Source organism: Leptonotus elevatus, chromosome 14, assembly GCF_054856555.1.
Source record: "Leptonotus elevatus isolate MCC_2025b chromosome 14, RoL_Lele_1.0, whole genome shotgun sequence".
NCBI lineage: Eukaryota > Metazoa > Chordata > Actinopteri > Syngnathiformes > Syngnathidae > Leptonotus > Leptonotus elevatus.
In genome coordinates this window covers 6,536,118-6,556,370 of record NC_141252.1, presented here as the reverse complement: position 1 = coordinate 6,556,370, position 20,253 = coordinate 6,536,118, and the positions used below count along the sequence as shown (strand labels likewise).

The 20,253-nt window shown below is 39.7% G+C and overlaps 1 long non-coding RNA gene across 2 annotated transcripts in view; it reads left to right on the top strand.

Moving 5' to 3' along the window:
- Window positions 1-20,253, top strand: part of LOC147162758 (uncharacterized) — a 121,580-nt gene that overhangs the window by 75,877 nt on the left and 25,450 nt on the right. For both annotated transcript variants that reach the window (XR_015097118.1, XR_015097119.1), the window contains one exon: window positions 14,652-14,755. This is a non-coding gene — a long non-coding RNA (uncharacterized LOC147162758). The remainder of the gene's footprint in view (window positions 1-14,651; window positions 14,756-20,253) is intronic.

Sequence of the window (20,253 nt, the reverse complement as noted above, 5' to 3'; positions counted from 1 at the left end):
GAAATGGAATAAATATCTTTTGCACGAATGCAGCGCCGGGAACTGCTTTGGGAACCTTGAAAAGTGTCGCAAACAATTTTCCAAAGCTCCCAACCGTCGTTCACATTAGCAGACGAACGAGGCTGTTACGTCACGTGTGCTCACTAGTCTTAGACGTCGGGCAATTGTCAATCTATGTAAGAATTAACCGTACTTTGACTAGTTTGAAAACGGTTACACCTATTCATATTTAAAACTGAGGTCTCCCTAATTTGTTGGAATTGAGATGTTTCTGGGGTTGGGTGAAAGATTCTGGTTGGTAACCCGGTGGGTAGCTGGATTTCACTTCCCTTCACTTTTCTTTTCTTTGATCCTTCCTCGGGTCTCCTGACAACCTCACGACTCGAGCTGGATTCTGAAGTATTCGGTTTAGGTGAACGGTATGGGATTTTTAATAGGTTTTAGGTGAATTAATGTGTACACACTCACATGCACGCACACATGCACACACGCACACACGCACGTGCACATATTCACGCAAAAAAAAAAAAGAGAGAGAGAGCAATGACGATGACATGTCGAATCGGTAAAATTATCGAATGAATACTGAGCTCTCTCAGGAAAAGAAAGAAAGAAAAAAAAGCTATTTTCTTTCATAATAGTGACAGCGAGTGAATCGTACAATATTTTAACTTTTTGAATCCCTTTTATTTTCTTAGTTGGTCTTTTAGCTTTGTTTTTGCCTTTTGTTCTGTTTTCTTTTAGCTTTCAACTGTTTTTATTTTGTTGTCTTTTAGGTTTTAGCTCCAGTGTTTTGTGGGTGCCTTTTCTCACATGTTTTTTCTGTGCCCCGCCATTTTCTTTTTTATTATTATTGTATTATGGATGTTTTAGTTGTTTAGCACCTTCAGTTGCATTTTAATGTATAAAAAGTGCTATATAAAAAAAGTTTGATTGATTGATTGATTAAATAAAGAGACTCACCCCCCCTTGGTATGTTTACAACAAAACAGCTGTAATTTTATTTATGTCTATTTGCAGCATTATCTATGAATGATATTAATAAAATTAATACAGACTGATAGCGTACAATGTATTAGTTTGCCTACTGGCGCAAAAACAAGAGGTCACGTTTAAAGGTTTTATTGTGGCGACCATTTCTTGAAGCCCTTCAAAATGCGACCATAAAAAGAAAAGCATTTAAGAATTTCAAGCACTCGTGGGAACCCATGCTAGAATTTACCTTGAGAAATGTGAGACAGGAATTTATTTGATGGTGATGGGAGTCCTAAGAGGCAGTACAAAGACTCACTAATATATATATATATATATATATATATATATATATATATATATATATATATTTTATTTCTATTTTTATTTTTATTTATTTTTTATTATTATTATTATTATTATTATTATTATTATTATTTTTTTTTTTTTAAGACCGTCCCATTGCACTTTGGGGGATCACTTTTAGCAATTGAAAGTTTCACAGATTATGCTGAAAGGAAACAGGTCACTCATCACCACTTCACGAAAGTGAATCCTCATTTTTATTCCCAACATTCGATGATGACACATCAGCTCTTTTTATATTCCGAGCACGTCACGCTGTATCCTAATTTTGCGCTTTCTGATGAAGTTCTTGCACAAGATTTCATGTACGGTCGCCAACGCAAATACATCGCCGCCCTCCCACCACCCGCCGCCCGCCGCCCGCTCGCTCGCCAAACACGTTCCGTCAGTCAGCAGTCAACGCATCCGAGTGCCGAGACAACAGGGTGATGAATCAGTGCCGTGACAGTGATTGTGTCATTTCCGAGCGATTTGTCTGCCGCTGTCCCGTCTCCTGGCCCGAGTGAGACGTCACGAGTCAGCCGTGATTGACAGCTCCCACTCCAGTCGGTTAGCTGCGGGGGAGCTGCAGGGAGCGATAAGGACATCTATCTGTGTTGTCCCTAAAGGCAGGTTGGAGGGTGGTGGGGGTCATGAGAAGCCCCCCCCCCACCCCTCCCTCTCCTGGATCTCGTAGGCCTAGTTCATGTCTTCTTTGACACCTGTCCTCCGATGACCTTTCAACTCCTGCTATTTGATCATCCATGAGGATATTCATGTTGTGGCATAAAGTGATTGTTGATTTGAACGGAACATCATAACACCTGTGTGAGGTGAAATCGAGCGGATGTCAAAAATAGTGATACGGGGACGATCGTAAGACTGTCAGCGGTGTTGTCGTTGAGTAATTTAGCAAAACATAATGGCTAGCCTGCTAGTAAACAACAGCGCGCTAGCCATTTCAACGTTCACGTCTGTGCCGTTAATCAACAAAACCGTTGTTAGCGTTTCTACGGTGCGGTTAGAAATGCTAACCCGGGCTTGTTTTCCAAAATCAGAACGATTTCCAACAACTACAACTTTTGGGATCCAAAATAACGGGAGTTTCCATATTCAGTAGAGCTGTCAAAATTAATCAATTAATCGACAACTATTTTAATAATCGAGTAATTGTTTGGAGCTATTTTTCAATTTAAAATGGTCCAAATCTTCTGATTTCAACATATCAACAGTAATTGTTCACTGATTTATGTGGTAATTGATGAAAGAAAACTCATTATCTACTGTGTCTAATCAAAATAAGATATTTGCAAACATCTGTTTTTACTTTGGAAAACAATGGCCAAACTGGAATCATAGTACATCAATCCCATTTTTTTCCTGTAAATAACTATACGAATACAAAATACGAAATAAACACCAATCACGGGTTAATAAACATTAATCAGGGGGGAAAATGCTTTTGTAATACACTTTAATGAAAATTTTAAATGAATCCGATTAGTCAATTAATCGATTGAATAATCGATAGATTAATCGGTTCTAAAAACATTTGACTAATTTTTAGGTATAAATTAAGCAATGAAACATTTGAGATGGTTTGTAGTACTGTTTACAATTTTGATTAGCGTCATTATGTGCTAACACTTTTTTTTTCTAACTTTATTGCAATCTCCAGCACCTCATTCCTGTCTCACTGCCATGCTTCCACGCATTTGGGTCCACCATCCCTCAACCAATCACGACCCCCATGACACAACACAGGCTGCCAAAATATTGATGTTTTTCTAGGTTAATGTGTCAGGAATTGAAACTTTTTTGGTGGGATCCTCGCCTTGCGTTTTTCTTTAATATTCATGCATTTTCATGAAGGAAATTATCTAGAGCCGCACCAACATTTAAGGGGTTCTTCCTTGTTCCAAGCCCCACCCCATCGCTAGTTAGCATGTAATCCCGTGTTAACAAACTAACAAACAAACGACCAATGAATACATAACCCCCCTCAGCGGGGGCTAATTAGCATTAAGTGGCTCAACAAAGCGAAGATCTTAACACACAAGTAGTGGGCCAGACTGCACAATACCATAAGTGTGTTAGTGGATTGAAGTGCCCTTTACTTTGTATCTCTTCAAATCTCCTTATTTGGCTTTATACAAAAGCAAATCAATCAAGCGTTGCAGGGGTGCTGCGAGGGAAGGGGGGGGGGGGGGGGGGGGGGTATGGGTTTTGCAATGCCACTTAACCCTAAAGTACCTTGTATTTAAATCCTGCAGCATATGTAGTCTGGGTTGAAGATCCCTTTGTTTAAATGTGGCTGCTTCGTAATATTGTTACGTGAGCTTCACTATGAGGCCAAATGGCTTTCGAACGCACGATGATTTACAGCAACACTAATTTTAATGACATGATACGTTCATCTGAGCTATATGCCGACGAAGGAGCAACATTTTTAAGTAACATTTTTAAGATTACGATTTGTCATACAAACAGAAGTTAGACGTACTAATATTCGGCAATTATGAAATTAAATGAAGCACGATGTGGCGTTTCAAACTTGTGAAATCAAAGTGAATCTTTTTATGGGACAACACTATATGATAGTGATATTTTGCTATAATTTAAAGTAGCCAATTTAAAGTTTGTATGACGGTGTCAAGTTCCTGATCCGTCAAAATAACTGCTGGCATCAAAAGTGTGCAGAACCCTAAAAGTGAAAATGTTGTGGATTGGCCAAGCATGTCCCCAGATCTGAATCCGAGATATTGCTTCCGTATGATCTCTTTGACTTTTTGGAACAGACTTATAACAAAAACAAAATGTTCACTACAGTTAATATTTCTTTGAAAGACACTTTTAGGCTGTAAATCTGAAGACGATCACTTGAAAAACTGTAAGCATTGTGGTAACTGTATGTGCCATGTGACCAACATTGTCTTCTGTTTAACCTGCAAATCTCTTCTTTCATCAGGAAAAAAAAAAGTATATTTCTATCTGTTTCCGTTTTGTAGCAATTAGCATTAGAATATAGCTAAGTTTCGTCATTATTCACAAATCTGTTTAGAACTGTGCGTAAATGAGCTTTTTTCAACATGGCCCTGGTTGATCTCTATTGCACTGCTGCCACCTGCTGGCCGTTTTTGTACTAACTACCATTTGAGAGGCTGCATCAAAGCCTTCTGTATGCTCTAGCATAAAAAAACAAATACATACGTCTTTGGGACACTTACATTTTTAAAAATAGAACGTATTTATACGTTTTGGGATCAAATGAGTACATATGAAAAGACTACTGAGCTGTCACCGATGTCTTACAAATGCAATTATGCCATCTAGAGACAGAAAAATTACCTCATCACATATCAATATTATTTATTATTATTATTATGAAATTATGATATCAATGACTAAAAGATGCAGCCATATTTCTATTAGTTAAAAAAAATCCACTTTTATGTCAACAAGAGTATGAATACTTAGAAAAAACATTTTATCGTACATTTCATAGTAAATTTAGAACAGATACAACATTTGTGATTAATCGTGACTATTGAAGTCATGTGATTAATTACGACCCCCCTAGTTTATATATTATATAGTTTGCAGTCCATATATGGCCCACGGGCCATAGGTTGAGCACCCCTTCTGGAGCGTGTCTCAAACCCACGGATGACCTTGTGTGAAAGAAACCAAGGATAAATGCAAATAGAAAACGCAGGGAGTGACGCCGGAACAACGGGACATTTTAAGGAAACGGAAAATGTCGGGGCGGAGGCGTGAAGGCTAAAGTGAGAAAGCCTCGCTTATTATCTCAATCAGCGAGCGGAATAATAGGACGGCAAAAAGCGCGAGTGCAGTCAAAACCTCGCTGCTGCTGCCCGCCCGTTCCGACGTTGCTAAAAGGAGTTCGTCAAATCACCGGCAACCCCGGTGACCCAGAACAGCCATCTTGGTGGCCCCCTGCGAGACCCCCGCTGAGCAAACATTGCAGCCACATTAAACACTCCTGCACATTTTGGAAGTCTAAACGGAAATGACTGCTTTTTTCCCGCCCATAAGGTTTTGGCCATTGGATAAACTGCAGTGACGACCCATCACTTTATTTCTACTTGAGTGTTGGCACAATTTGAGTGGTGGTGGTCGGGGGATGGTGGGGGGTAATAAGTTCTCAAAAAATATAACATTTCAGTCAGAAATGTCTTTTTCGTCCTATGCAAAATGTGTGCGCTGTCCTTTTAATTGTCACATTGATAACTTTCATATCGCGTTCCTTGCCATCCTTTTGGAAATAATTCCCCCCCCCGTGGCTTTGTTACATGGCAACATTGGAATGAAAGTGTGTTATTATATAAATACTGCTGCACTTTTGACTCCAGGAAGCTACTTCCTGATGTGCAACCCCGAGTCATACGGTGGGGCGCTGATTTACAGTAAGTGGACGAGGGTGGACGCGCCTCTCCCGACACCTCCTTTCTTTTCCCCTCCCCTCACGCTTGACAGCCACATTTCCCCGTCTAATTTTAGGCCCGCAAGTCTCACTCTTTGACATGTCCCGGGGTTGATTTTCACCTCGACCACCAGCGCAGCTGTCCGTCCGTGTGACGTCCTGAGGCGTCCTACTTTATTAAAATGTGTGAATACTTAAAAAAAAAAAAAAAAAATGAAATTGTGGTGGGAGGAGGGTGAGACATGCTAATAGAAGGCTAGTTAAATTAGCGCACTGTATGAGACAGTGGTCGTTGTTTGAATGGCAAATGGGAAGGATGCTTGTTTTGTCAGGCATGACATTGAGAAGCAGACATTGACAATATTAGCTCATTCACTGCCATTGACGGCTGTAGACGTCAAAAATTCATTTGAACTATTTCTATTAGTTAAAGTTTTTCCCCCCACTTTTGTTAACAAGAGTATGAAAACCTAGGATTTTTTTATTGTATATTTATAACAGATATAAAATTGGTGATTAATCGTGAGTTAACTAGTGAATCTATGCGATTAATTACGATTAAAATTTTTAATCGACTGACACCCCTAATTTTTAGTAATCTTCTTTTTTTTTAATCACGTCCGGCGATTACATTTTTTAAGTGTAATTAATTCGCATGACTTCAATAGTTAACTCACGATTAATCAAAAATGTTATATATATATATATATATATATATATATATATATATATATATATATACGTATACATATATATATATATATATATATATATATACGTATACATATATATATATATATATATATGTATACATATATATATATATATATATATATATATATATATTTATGTATACATATATATATATATATATATATATATATATATATATATATATATATATATATATATATATATATAAAAAATTGTCATCTTGTTAAATGACCACCAAATGACTGATTTGCATTTTTTACTGTCGTCAAACTTAATATGACTTAACCATGTTTTACTGAGCATCCAGGACAAACACGCGTGTACCAGATGAGCATACGGATGAAAAGAAAGAATGCCGATGCGGATTAATTCGTCTAACAAACTTCTCAGGCAACTTGAGGTAAAGCACAATAACAATTTACATGACACAGCGAGCGAGCGAGCGAGGGTGGAAGAAGAAGAACAACGTTGCAAACTCCGCCGCCAATCAAACTTGCTTTTGTGTTCAACACAGCAGATAAAAAAAGAACCTGACTTCCAAATCAAAAGATCCAAACAAAAGCTCCCTTGTCGAGCGTCTGTAATGGCAGCAGCTCTATCCGGCTAGTGATTATATAGAAAACAACTGCAATTACATTACTGGCTTCACTAGAGAGAGAGTGAGAGAGAGAGAGAGAGAGAGAGAGCGGGCGAGTGAGAGAAGAAGGCCCAGGAGAGATGATTAATATTCTTATTCTTATTTGGATGGAGCCATCGTGCTGACAGCCACGCCGTCTCGCTGCTTCTCTCATCAGGCAAATGCAAAGCGTGGCCACCAGGAACAGAAAAAAAAAAAGGAACAGAAAAAAACATTTGATGAGGCGTGTTGTAATTTAAATGTGAAAATCCCAGTTCTCTGAAGGCGAATGATGCCGCTTCTCCCCTGCGACTGCCTAACATCCGCACTCAGCTCATTTATTAAAAAAAAAAAAAAAAATCCTGAATAATTGTATTGTAATTAAATTAATATCGGATGTAATAATTACCTTTGTTGCGCTAACAGCTAGCATTTGTCTGCCACGATTAGAAAATAGATTTCTGCTATTGTAATGTGTCTGTGCAATTTCCCATGAAATTAGCAGGATTGTGAATGAAACTTTCTTTAAAAATAAATAAATAAATAAAAATAAAATTATGAGCATGTTATGAGCACCAGAACTAACTACAGTGGAACCTCCATTTAAGTTAACGGACTCTGGATTCATCAGACAGACGATGTCCCGTCTACTTAAAGCTCCCTCTCTAATGTGTTCTACACTCTAAAAACAGTTGGGTCCAAAATAACCCAACTATGGGTCAAAAATGGACCGATCCTCTACTTGGGTCAATTTGACCCAATTTTGAGTCAAAAAATGGGACTTTCAGTGTAAAACAACAACGACCCATAAAGTGAATCGGTCCATCTTTTGATCCATAATTGGGTTACTTTCGACCCAACTGTTTTTAGAGTGTACAACTGGCCAAATGGTGTTCTGGCTTCCGTTGCTAACATCATAGATAAACTTGCAGTAGACTCGAGCAGGCTAAAATGCACCAATGTGGCAGCCATGTTCGCAGTGGCGATGTTTCCATCAAAGGCAATCCATGGCGGCCATGTTTGGAGGGGCGACTATCCCATCAACAGTAACGGAAAGCATTAATATTAGCTTAGCATCAGCGTAAGCACGCAGCTCAAAAAAGCGTGTCGTATCGACCTATGGCTGTTTTTTGTTTTTTTACTCAGACGATAGTTGTGCCCATGTTTCTCAAATATGCTATTTAATTGTTCACTGCACAATTGTTCTTTTTTTTTTTTTTTTTATTGTAACAGAGTTTAGAAAAAAAACACTTTAAAAATGTTCAAACAGTTTCAAGCTTTTGGTGTATTTATTTAAAATATTTTTATACTGTTGGGTATTTTTAGACTATGAAAAACTACTTTGTTTAGTAAAAACTGTATTAGATGTTATTAGGCCGCAAAAAAGTACTTTGATGAAATGGACAATCAACCTTCCTCCAATTATTAAATCGATGTTCTACTCTATATGTGTATTTGCATTGGGTCCTAGCATAGGAATAGTGATGTCAATATTACTGCTAAGGTTAGAATCCAAAACAAAGAATATTTGGAAAAATAGTATTTTGTATGGTCATTTTTAGAATGAGTGTTTACTAGCTACAACCCATGTGTCTTCATAATGGACGACCTCTGAGGCGAGATGATAATGCTGCTAAAGTCGGAACCTGATCAAATAATTTGGGCAAAATAGCTTGCTTAAGTTGCACAAAACTTATTTTGCAGTTACATTAAAAAAAAGACGAATGTACAAAAGTTTTGTTTTAATTCAGTGCAGAATATTTGTTAAGGACAGTTAAATTGTATATAATTTTTAAGTACAATACATTTACATTTAATCTTTTAGAATTGTTAGCTTTTTAAAAACAACAACATTTATTTAGGTAATAAAAGCAATAACTCGCACAATATATTGTAATTGAATCATTTTCCATTGGTCAACACTACGCTACTGTTATTTAATGTTATGGTGGTACTTTCAAATCATTTTTTAGGTGGTGTGAAAAGTTCGACAACCACTTATAAGAGCATGCGGAAGTTACACACGGTGAGCAAACTTTCACAGCACGTTCCACTTACATAGACAACAAATCTAAAAGGTTTAAAGGTTGGGTTTTTTTTACGACCTGCCCTCATTGCGCCTGAAGGGGCATGACCTTTCAGCGACAAAGGTGAAGAAGTTCACGCTTTTTTTGAAACGATTAAGGTTGACGCATGTCGGCCGTGCCGAGCAAAGGTGCATCGCTCTCAATCTCCACGCGAACATCCGCACCCGCTCGTGAAGAATCGCTACATTTGTCTCATGCCTGTCATGGAGCCGACTTTATTCCGAGTCATGTGACTGCCCTTCGGTTTCATTCACATTTCTGCCGCACATTTGAATCGCCTCATTTTCCTCAACCGACTTTGGAGTACTTTGACTTTCATCTTGGTGTCTTCAAAGAACCTAACAGGCATATTTTTTTGGAATGTAGAAGGAAGTTGGAGAAAATGCAAACTCCGCAGAAAAGCTGGTTAAGCCGAAATTTCGAACCTCAACTTCCGGACTGTGATGCGCCGTCCCAACTGAATTCAATGATGTCTAAATATGTCAGTTTGTCAATAGTGCTGAGATCCTTCTCCTACTTCAGCCCTTCCTGTAGCCCGACAGATAAGTCCGTCCATTTGTAGTGACAACTGTGTGTGCGTGCGCATCACAGTGCCCCGAGTGGATGCTGACAGGCAGGTGAACCCTCACCCCCCCTCCTTCCTCTTCCTCCGTCTTTCTTCATCTACTTCGCGCCCGACGCCCCCGATCCGCTTGCACTGTCACTGCGAATGAAAACGTCCCCTCGTTATCTTTGCCTGTGTAATTGCTGTCTTGTTTGCGTAGGAGATTAAGAGGGGGCCTGAAACTCTTTGTGTGGTCTCTCGCCAATTGAACAAACATGCAGCAGGAGAGAGAGATCCCCGTCGTCCGAAAAGCGCGAGGCGGCCCCGCGTGTGACCGTATCGTCAGACAGACGAGAAGTGGGATGGTCGCAAGCGAAGATCTGGCAACACACTTGTGAATACGTGCAGGTTTTGCTCCATTTTTACATTTAATTTGACCTGTTTGAAAACTCAGCACATAAATATGATGTCATTATTATTTTATTATTGGCTGCGTTTTATGTTTTCATTGTATCCGGGTCATGGCACCATCTGAAAAAGGTCTGCGCCAACTTTCAACAGTTCTTTAGCCTAGTTTAACAGTGACTCTCAGAAGAAAAAGTTGAACTATTCATAGATGCCAAGCATATTGATTACACAGCCATTGAGCCTTTCCGTGCTGGATGCGGAAGAAGATCTAATCCCCTCCCAGATGATCGGTGATTACGTAGCCCATGTGACAATGTGTGACTCCATGGTCTTAATTGGATTCAACGAGCAGAGGTTTGGCTTTAGCCCCAGGTGCTAGCTTGCTAGCTCGCTAGCTAGCTCCAAGGGTGCTTGTTTACCTGATAGGGGGGCTAGCTAGCTAGCTAGCTATCACGAGGGGGCTAAAGCCAAACTGTGGCAGGGTTTACACTTTCTGGACCTGGATTTGCCATTTTATGTCAACTAGTATGTGTGCCAAGAGTGCCATAGATAAGGAAGACCATAGCAAGTAGAAAGATCACAGCAATATAATGGCCGAGCTCAAGTCACTTGTCTAATTACTGTACGTGTGCCAAAGAGGACTAAATCTAAGAGCACCATATCATCACAATAAATGTACAGCACTATGTTACAAATACAGTTTTTTTTTTTTTAGTGTTACATAAATTTAAAAAAACATTGTATCTGAGAATGGCTCATTAGATCATATATTGAACCCTTGATAACTTCACTGTTCACAAAATCTTTCGTTTCTGTGAAATCAAGTGACACATTTGTTTTTTGTTTTTTTAAATGAAAGAAAAATCTGTTTTTAGTTGGAAGCGCTCTGTCCAAATGACCCGTTTGATTTCGAGCGTAGCCCACAAGCATCTTTTCAGCAGCCCGTGCACGAGCGCTGCCCCTCAAGTGTTAAAGTTGGGCCTTTTGTGTGCGACAGCCTGCACTTTTACTCCCCGTCTCCGAGGGTGGCATCCCGTCAGCGGCCTTCACTCGTGTACAATGCCACACTCCTCACTCTTAATGGCAAATTTCCATCCCAAACCCTCCTTCTCGCCTCCGGACTCCCCTTCGCTTTTCTTCCCCCTGCGCTTCGCTCCTCTTCCCGTCGGTCTCCTCTCGTCACGGTGGGCAAAGCTCGCGTCTGATACCGTCAGATGGCCCGGAAAATTAAAAACCCAATTAAAGTGGCGGTCCGGGAGGTCAGCTCTTCTGCATATCAAAAAGCGCGCCCCCCCTCCTCTGGCTATTCGCTGCAAATTATGTCTTAACGGCTCACGTTTGCTGAGGCTGCAACTGCGTGCGTGCCATTCGGGAGTAATAAGTGCGCTCCTGTCTTACTGTTCAAAAAAAAAAAAAAAAAAGTCTGCTGAGCTGGAAGAAATAACCACGTTCAGAAGCTTTTATTACATTATGTGGACAAAAGTTTTGCCACACCTGACCATTATGTCTCCAAGTGGTAGCTTCTTTAAAGGCATTTGATACGGAAGGTTGTGAATCTTGTTTTAAGGTATTCTCACATCCTATCTATGATAGTCATTTAATTGATAATTAACATACAGTAGATGTGATGGCCAATCCAAAATGTCATTACCTTTCACAACAAAAATTAGGTACCAAGTGAGATCAAGACAGCCACCTAAGCCACACCAATACAGGATACGGTATACATTTTTATTGTGAATAATATGATGTACCTGTGGATAAAATGTTGTGCCTGTCTCCTCCCATTGTATTATTATATTTTTTCTTGACAATCGTATTTTTTTAGCATATAAAAAAATATACTTATACTTAATTAATCATCACAACTAATGTCATATTTCTTAAATACAAACGTGGAAATATACATTTGTGTGATTTTTGGCCTCACGATACCACCATATCCTTGTCTTTCGGCCAAACAAACAAGCGTTGCTAGTGTTAAATCGGTTGACGCTAATGCTAGCTCTGGTGACTGCGCTTGCTGCAACAGGTTTTGTTTTAAGTCTGTTATGAAACGTTTTTAGATGGGTTTCCACCTTATTAGGACTGGAGTAGTAGTAGTTGTTATTATTCTGACAAATGAATCGGTTAGCCTGTCACACCATTTTCACCAGTTGACAAAATTGAGTGTAAAAGTAGCGAGCATGCGCGAAAGAAAACATCTTAAGTGCTCATCCATTAAATTGGGTTGGAAGTCGGCCATTTTGGTTTGAAGCAGCCATATTGGAGGAATTTCTATATGTTCTATTAATAGTTGTATCCCAATTGCAAGTGTGTTTTGTTGACAAATGGATGATGCTGAATTGTAAAGCTTTTTTTTTTTTTGCCAAAGCATGGCGTCAAAAACATTCGCCATGAAAAGGGGGAGCAAAGCCCATTCAATGCTCTTTGCACCTTGAATTCTATTTATTCTTTGTCCCCATCTGACTGGCTTCACTTCTGTCCATGTGCATGCCTCCATTTTGGAAAAATAGCCACCCACCTCAGCACCTCATTTCTTTCTTTCTTTATCTCTCTCTATCTCTCCATGCTTCTTTTGTGTTCACTGTTTTACCCACGATTCATTAACTCCTGTACGGTGGTTGGAAAAGGGCAGAGAGAAATGGCCAGCCAAACTTAATGGCATACGTCTCGGACCGGCACATTAATATTCAGCGTAATGTTTCTTAGGAGGAGGAGGGGGGGTGGGGGTGTTGGGGGGTGGTGCTTCGTTCGTCCAGACGGCCTTATTAAGCAGCTGGAGTGGAATGATGCTAGCTCGGCAACACGCGCGCACACACAGAAGACAATTCAGAAAGCATCAGGACCACTCCCACCATCCAGCTGCATCCTCAAAGCTTTTGCTAACTTGCGCAATCTGTTTACACATTTTTACCAGCGACTACTTCCTTCGTGTTTATATTCCTACAAATGGACAAAGCCTTGACATTTTTTTCCCCTTCAAATCCATGTTTTATTTCAAGCTCTCACTTTTTTTTTTGTCTACCCTCCAGCAAGCCACAAGTCGTCCACGTCGGGCCTTTTAGTTCCATCTCATTTACATTTAATGGCATGATAATACACATTATCAGACTATTTCCGATAATTACAGCCTTTCACTCGCTTTTCACCCTCACCTTTCAAATGCTCCCCGACAGCCATTTCTTTTTTCCCCCCCTCTGAATTTTCACATTTCTAATTGCAATCATTCTGGATGGTTTGCCCTTAGAAATCACATGAAATAATAATAATAATGTCAACCACACTCAAAAAAAATGTGAATTTTTTCAAAATTGGTGCTACGAATAGGACTCTCAGATTTTTGCGCTTTTGGTCGTTAATGGCAAAACTGGTGGCGTTTAGGCAGACAATGCGTTGACAGCTTCTGTGTTAGGTCACCCGTGACCACGATTCATGATGTTTTTGTGGACTTTTGCATTTATTCTGAGTAGCTTTAGTTTTGTTTCAAGGGATGTCTTGTTTTCCTGTATCCCATGTCTTGTCTGCTCGTTTGGTTTTTGTTTCCACCTGTTCTGGTCAGCCCTGTTCCTTGTGTTAAGCACTTGTGTCTCGTCCAGGAGTGCCTTGTTGTTTCTGTTATTTGTTTTCTTTTTTCTTTTTTTTGTTACTTCCACTTGCACTTGGATCCTCCACTTTTGCCACCAATCCAGTCATACAAACCTTCCTGGAGTCGTTTTTAAAAAAGTACTGCCCAAATAGAACTCAAATAGACACTGTGTCGCAAGTCGCGACTGAATTTGTTATATACTTAAATAAATAAACACCATTTCTCAGGCAGGTGAGGCCACCATGTGTCACAACTTTATTACATTATATATATATATAATTACGGAAAATTGAACACAATCAGTTCAACTAAAAATGAAAGAACACATTTTCATTAATAAAATAAAAAAATTTAAAGAAATAAAAAGAAAACTACATGAAGCTCAGTTATATGTTGACATATTATTATTATTATAGTGAAAATGTCCTTCATTTTCATCTTTGAATTTTTACTACACGATACAACAAATCTATTTTTTAATCTTGCACACAAGAAATACACAAAATAAATCTAAAACTAATTGGTTGTTTTTAAAAATAATATTTTGTTGAATTTTTACTACACAATACTTACAACGGATGTATTTTAATCTTGCACACAAGAATTACACAAAAATAAATCTAAAACTAATACTAAAATTAATACGAACTAAACTAAAACATGGCATTTTTTTAGGGGAAAAAATAAACCTTATAAAAAAAAACTAACAAGCCTGCTCTGAAAACGAATTAGAACTAATTACATAAAAAATAAAAATAAATAAAAACTAACTACTGTTTAATGACCATTCCAAAGCTAACCCTTGCACCAACTGTAATTGGTTTATGCAGTGACTGTTGGAAAATAATAATAATAATTTGTGCCTGTATCATTGTGGTAACAAAGGCTATTTTTATTGTTGCATTTATATTTCCCATGACATGTATTTGCAGGGTTTAGCCACATGGAAGAGCAAGCAGCCGGCTCCCTGGCAGCGCCCGTATGAATCAACTCCTCACATTTGCTCCGGACAAATTAGATTAACACACCAGTATTTGTAAGTAATTTTATGCAAATTACAACATTAATGTCGATGACGACGATGTTTGTTCCTCCCCGTGCCAAGAACAGTCGACACTCTGCCCTCATTCTGCTCTCAGTGCGTTCAAAAGGTTTTAATACGTCCGAGTTAGCTGCTGGCTATTGGCGGGGAGGCTGCTTAAGATGCGCAAAGACTATTGATGTCGCCACAAATACAGCAACATCAAAAGGGAAGCCACGAGCGGGATGTCATCCGTTACGGCGCAGAGGCTGTTGGCTAGTAAATATTCCACGTGAAGCATTGTGATGAATTAGCTCGTTTCCACGTGGTCTCGAGTCGCTGCTTAATGAGCTTTTTGCACTTTTATGGAGTTCACCGACACTCAACTGTACTCTCTTCAGGCCTGGTAGAGGGCAGGATTTACACCGATTTTTTTTTCTTTTTTTTTTTGTTACCAAGCGCATCCTCGCATTTCATTAAATCCCGCCTAATGAGATGAGCGTCTCTCCCCAAAGAGCAGATGATGAAGTACCTTATGCCACGGCGCATAAATTAGTATGGCGAGGTTAAATGCTGGAACTGGCTCGTGTTTCACAAGAGGACCCTATCCGGCAGTTAAATCAACGCTCGTAAATTCTGCCCGCCGCACCATCGGCCGACCCGGCCGCGGTACAAAACGAACACGTCATTTAATGGATATGACGTGATACTGTAAATAACGTACTCGTACGGTTGCTTTTTTTTTCTTCCAAAAGACAAAGAGGATGCATCTTTCGCACATTTTAAAACATTTCCCAAGGTTCCGTGACATGCTTTTGTCCAAATATCTGAAGAATCAGTCATTTACAACCCACTTAACACCCTCTGTTTTTGGTTCTTGCTGAAATGAGCCTATTTTGAGGTGGTGGGCGTGTCTCATGCAAATGATCCACTGATCCGCCCCTTCTAATGCAGACCGAGCTGCCACACTTTTTCAGAAGGTATGTTCCCACCATCCTGCATACCAATAAAGGTTATTATAATTAATGAACGAAATCACTACAAAATGAACTAAAACTGAAATTATGTTTTACATTTACAAAACTGACTAACTATACTAAACTAAGCAAACTATGATTACAGTATAGCAAAAATGTGCTTTGTGTTTTTCTTCAACTTTCAGAAGCAAAACTACGACAGCGTATGAGGGCCACGTATATATATATATATTTTTTCAGAGGGTGGGCAATATTCCGAGAAAAAACTCCAAAATACATATATGCAAATCTAATACGCCGTCGTACAAAAATGACTAAAAGAACATATTAACAGCAAACTTTAAAAACATTTAGAGTAAAGAAATAAGAGTAGATTTCTAAAATGATTTTAAGGAAGAAAAAAAAACATTATTTAAAAACGTTTAAAAGACCCTAATAAAAGTTATAGGGAAAAAAAAGCAAAGTTTAAAAGCATTTACACTCGGGCTGACTTCACTTCTGTTCGCAGTTTATCCCATTTGTGTGCAGCATAACAGCTAAATGCAGCTTCAGCATGTTTACTTGGAACTCTGGATTCCACTAACTCCGGGTTCCGGTCTGTGTGGGTAGGTTTTTCTCTAAACCTCAATATTGAGGCTTACGTCTTTCTGTCCACGCTTCACAGTCCCAAAACGGCAATGCATTCTCTTTTTGTAAGAAGATTTACAGCTAACTTGCAGAGTTCACGCACCATTTGATCGTCGTTCCTAATTGAAAGATAATTTTCAAAAAGCCTTTTATATATAATCGTTGACAGCTTCTGCCCTCCATTTCTTACACCGTATTCGCTCCTTTGTAAAAAAAAAAAAATGCCCTCAGCAGAAGAGGAAGTGACTGGATGCTGGTTGTTAGCAGATATTCCAGGTACTTGCAGCTTTTGGATCTGCATATGGTGTAATGGACTTATTTCCAAGCGCTCCTTGTCTCTCTAATTAGTGCCACCCCCTCCCCCACACACCCCCCCGCCCTGAGCCGCAACAAGGGCATTGACGAGATGGAGGGAAAAGGCTTTCTCCAAATGATAATGTGAATGGATACCTGCAGGGGCAGATTTCTGCACTGTTCCTCATCCTGTCAGCCACTCTGGCTAACACTGGGACTTAATGAACCTGAAAACAAGACACTGTGTGTGGCGAGGGTGCGTGCGTGTGTGGCTGTCCAGATAATTTCAGTGTTGCCAGTCGTAAATTCTGAATAAATACAATCCCCGATAAGCATGCAATTTGATAGAGTGCGGTAAATTCAAAAATGTAAAAAAAATAAAAATATATATATATTCACGACACACCTCAAATAGATTTCCTTTTTTTTTTTTTTGCTTCAGAAAAAAATACAGGTTGTGGGGGTAATTAACTTTATGATAATCATTTTTGAAACTTAAAACTTTAAGATAATCATAATAATAATATTTGACAGAACCAGGTAGACACAGCTCTTGCCGAGCAGAGGTTCAGATTTGAAAAGTGACATATAAAGTGCCATATACTGTAGATGCATATCATTTGTTTTGTACAGTTGTACTTTAAATGTGTTAATTGGTGGCAAGACAGTGAAAAGTGCAGATTGTCGTCATGTTCACCTGCCTTTCCTGTACTTCTGAAAACAGGTACCAACTTAAACATCCTGACGCAGTCTCTCTAATGTGCACAAAAAAAAAAGGAACACAAACTTTTTTACAACCAGTAAAGGCATCATGCTTATTAAATGCAAATTATACTTAAACATGTGATATTTTGATATTTTATTCTATGAAAACAAATCACCAACAACGTGAATGGTAATCGTTATACCAGACGACCACTTTTCGTCTTGCGCACCTCCTGGATGGAATTTACGCAGAGTGGGAATCGCAAGTTCAACCAAGCACACGGAGTGGGTGTAGTGTACACCCTCTCACCCGCATGCACCATGCGAACACAAAACAAGTTACAACAAGTTGGCATCCTATTTAATGACATGCAAATTAACCTTAATGCTAAAAATATACATGTTGCAGCGGAAATTGGTTACGTTGGTTATACGTCACACAAGATGACGAGCTAAGTAGATTTTATTTATTTATTTATTTATTTATTACAAAGCAAATGCTGTTATAACAACTCCTTATTTTGTAAAAAAAAAAAATTTTTTTTATAATAATCTCATTTGGGGGGAATTCATCATACCCGACATTATTCATTTAATCTTGCGCTCCCCCTGGAGAGGGTCCTTCGGTATAGTAATCCCTGCTTTAAGTCATTGCAAAGCTCGCTCTAAATTTTTGTTACATTTTAGCAGTACTGTGGACCAGGCAGAGAGTTGGTGCACCCCCCTTCCCTGCAAAAAATACAATAAATAATCATGCCAAGTTTGGGAAAATAGTATATATATATATATACATATATTAGGGGTGTGAATTGCCTAGTACCTGGCGATTCGATTCATATCACGATTCGTATCACGATTCATAGGTCACGATTCGATTCGATACCGATTAATCCCAATACAAATCTGTAAATTGATTATTGCGATTTTTTTTAAAACTCAAATTTAGAAAATACTAATCCGTAAACTTGTACATGTAAGATTTGTACGAAAATGTATTTATTTATCTGACACTTTAGGGTTATAACTGTGAGCCACTTTATTTAACACACAATCTGTTGCAATCTGTTTCATGTTTGAACAGCATTGAAATCAAATATTAAGGCTAAATGTTCCATTAATATAATAATAATATAGTGTGAATCCTAACCCTAAGAAAGACGTTTTGTTGAATATTTCGATAAAAATGTATGTTTAAAAACCGATTCGGCAGCATATCGAATCGATTCGAGAATTGCGCGCTGTAATATCGCGATATATTGCCGAATAGATTTTTTGTAACACCCCTCATATACATATATATATATATATAGAAAGAGAGAAAGACGGCTCATTGCCGTACCCCCTTAGGTATACGTATCACAGTTTGGGAATAATTTCCCAAAGTCCTCGCAAAGCGGGTTGTACAATATGTTTTTATTGTAGCTGTGCTGTGGAACAAGAGGGAAGCACCTGCTCAAGAGTGATGGTGCGCAGGAGAACACGTGAAAGTAGAGCGTCAAAGAGAGAGTGAAAGATGCCGTGAGACAGAGATGGAGGAAGGGAGAACACAGATGTGTCAGGGCCTGGGGCGATACAAGTCATTATGGTGTAAAGTGCTCCAGTGGTGATGTTGTTGGGGAGAGCCGAGAGGTCACCGGCTCGGGGGGTGCGTTGCACGATACGTGCGCGCATACGCATAGGGCAGACGAGCACGCGTGTAGAAAAATTGAGAGAACATCTGGATATGTGCCACCTGCCTGGAGGAAGTCATCTAGTTTACATGCGGTACACGAGCGAGGGGGGGGGGGTTGTCCCTTCCTGGGCGTACAACCTTCCTGCAAGTGTGCACCACTGGGAGATGTTGGAGGACGTGGTGCCGAGTGAGGAGCGTAGAAACCAGATGACACACTTTACGGGAATTAAAGTAAAGGGTGATAGCGTGATCTCGGGCAGGAATCTCCTCTGCAGATCGTGTCACCACTGGTTCTGCTTTTGGTGTCCGACTTGGCCATGGGGGTCTGGTCCAAGGCTTCATGGGATGATCGGTAACAAATGTGATATCCTCAGATAACTTGTTTGAGATGTATTAAACGATTTATGGTGCGTTGGGAAAACCAAGTACTATGTGATATTATTTAAATAAATACAATGCAATACAATACAGGTCATATTCGTAACACCAAGCGCACCGGGAACTCAATACCTAATGGGGTTTGCAGTTCCCCGCCTACAAACGAGGTGAGTCAAGTCGATCCAGTACTGTGCAGTAGAAAAGCTGCAAAATGAGGTACTGGTGACCATCTGGCTGCAGCCAAAGTGAGCGTGGCGCACAACAATTGCATCCTTTAGGGTTAATTAATCATCGTGTATGAGCTCAATTTCCTTTTTTTGTAGCTCGCGGGAATGTGGCTCATAAAGACGTGGCTTCCCCGGGCCGCTTGTGATCTTTCGCACAGGCTTCATGCATTGGGAAACCCTTCGGGGTTAAACGCCAGCCCTTGCACTGTTCCAATAAAAGTGCCAAATGGAAGAGCGTGATCGCTTGGGCAAGTGAGAGACGGAAAGAAGGCCGAAAAGAAAGGATGTGGATGTCGGCCGGCCGGGGGTCAATGAGCAAGGGGAAACGGAGGCACGTGACTAAATGTATTCTGATAACTGAACAGCAGATGTCTCACACGGAGTTCCTTTGTTGCCCGAACAGCAGGACCCTACACTTCAGTGGGCTCACTTTGCACCGCATTCATTTGCCTGCCAGCTGCCAATTTGGGTGAAGAACAGGTGGAATAGAAGGCAAGACTGAGGGTCCGACCCGCTTTCCCTCCTCCCTCGGCATGTCTTGCAGAGAGGCTGCCACTCGGCTCTCTCGTCCCCCGGTGGCCTGCACAATTAGAGATCTGAATCACCACCCACACCTCCACATACAGAGGAGGG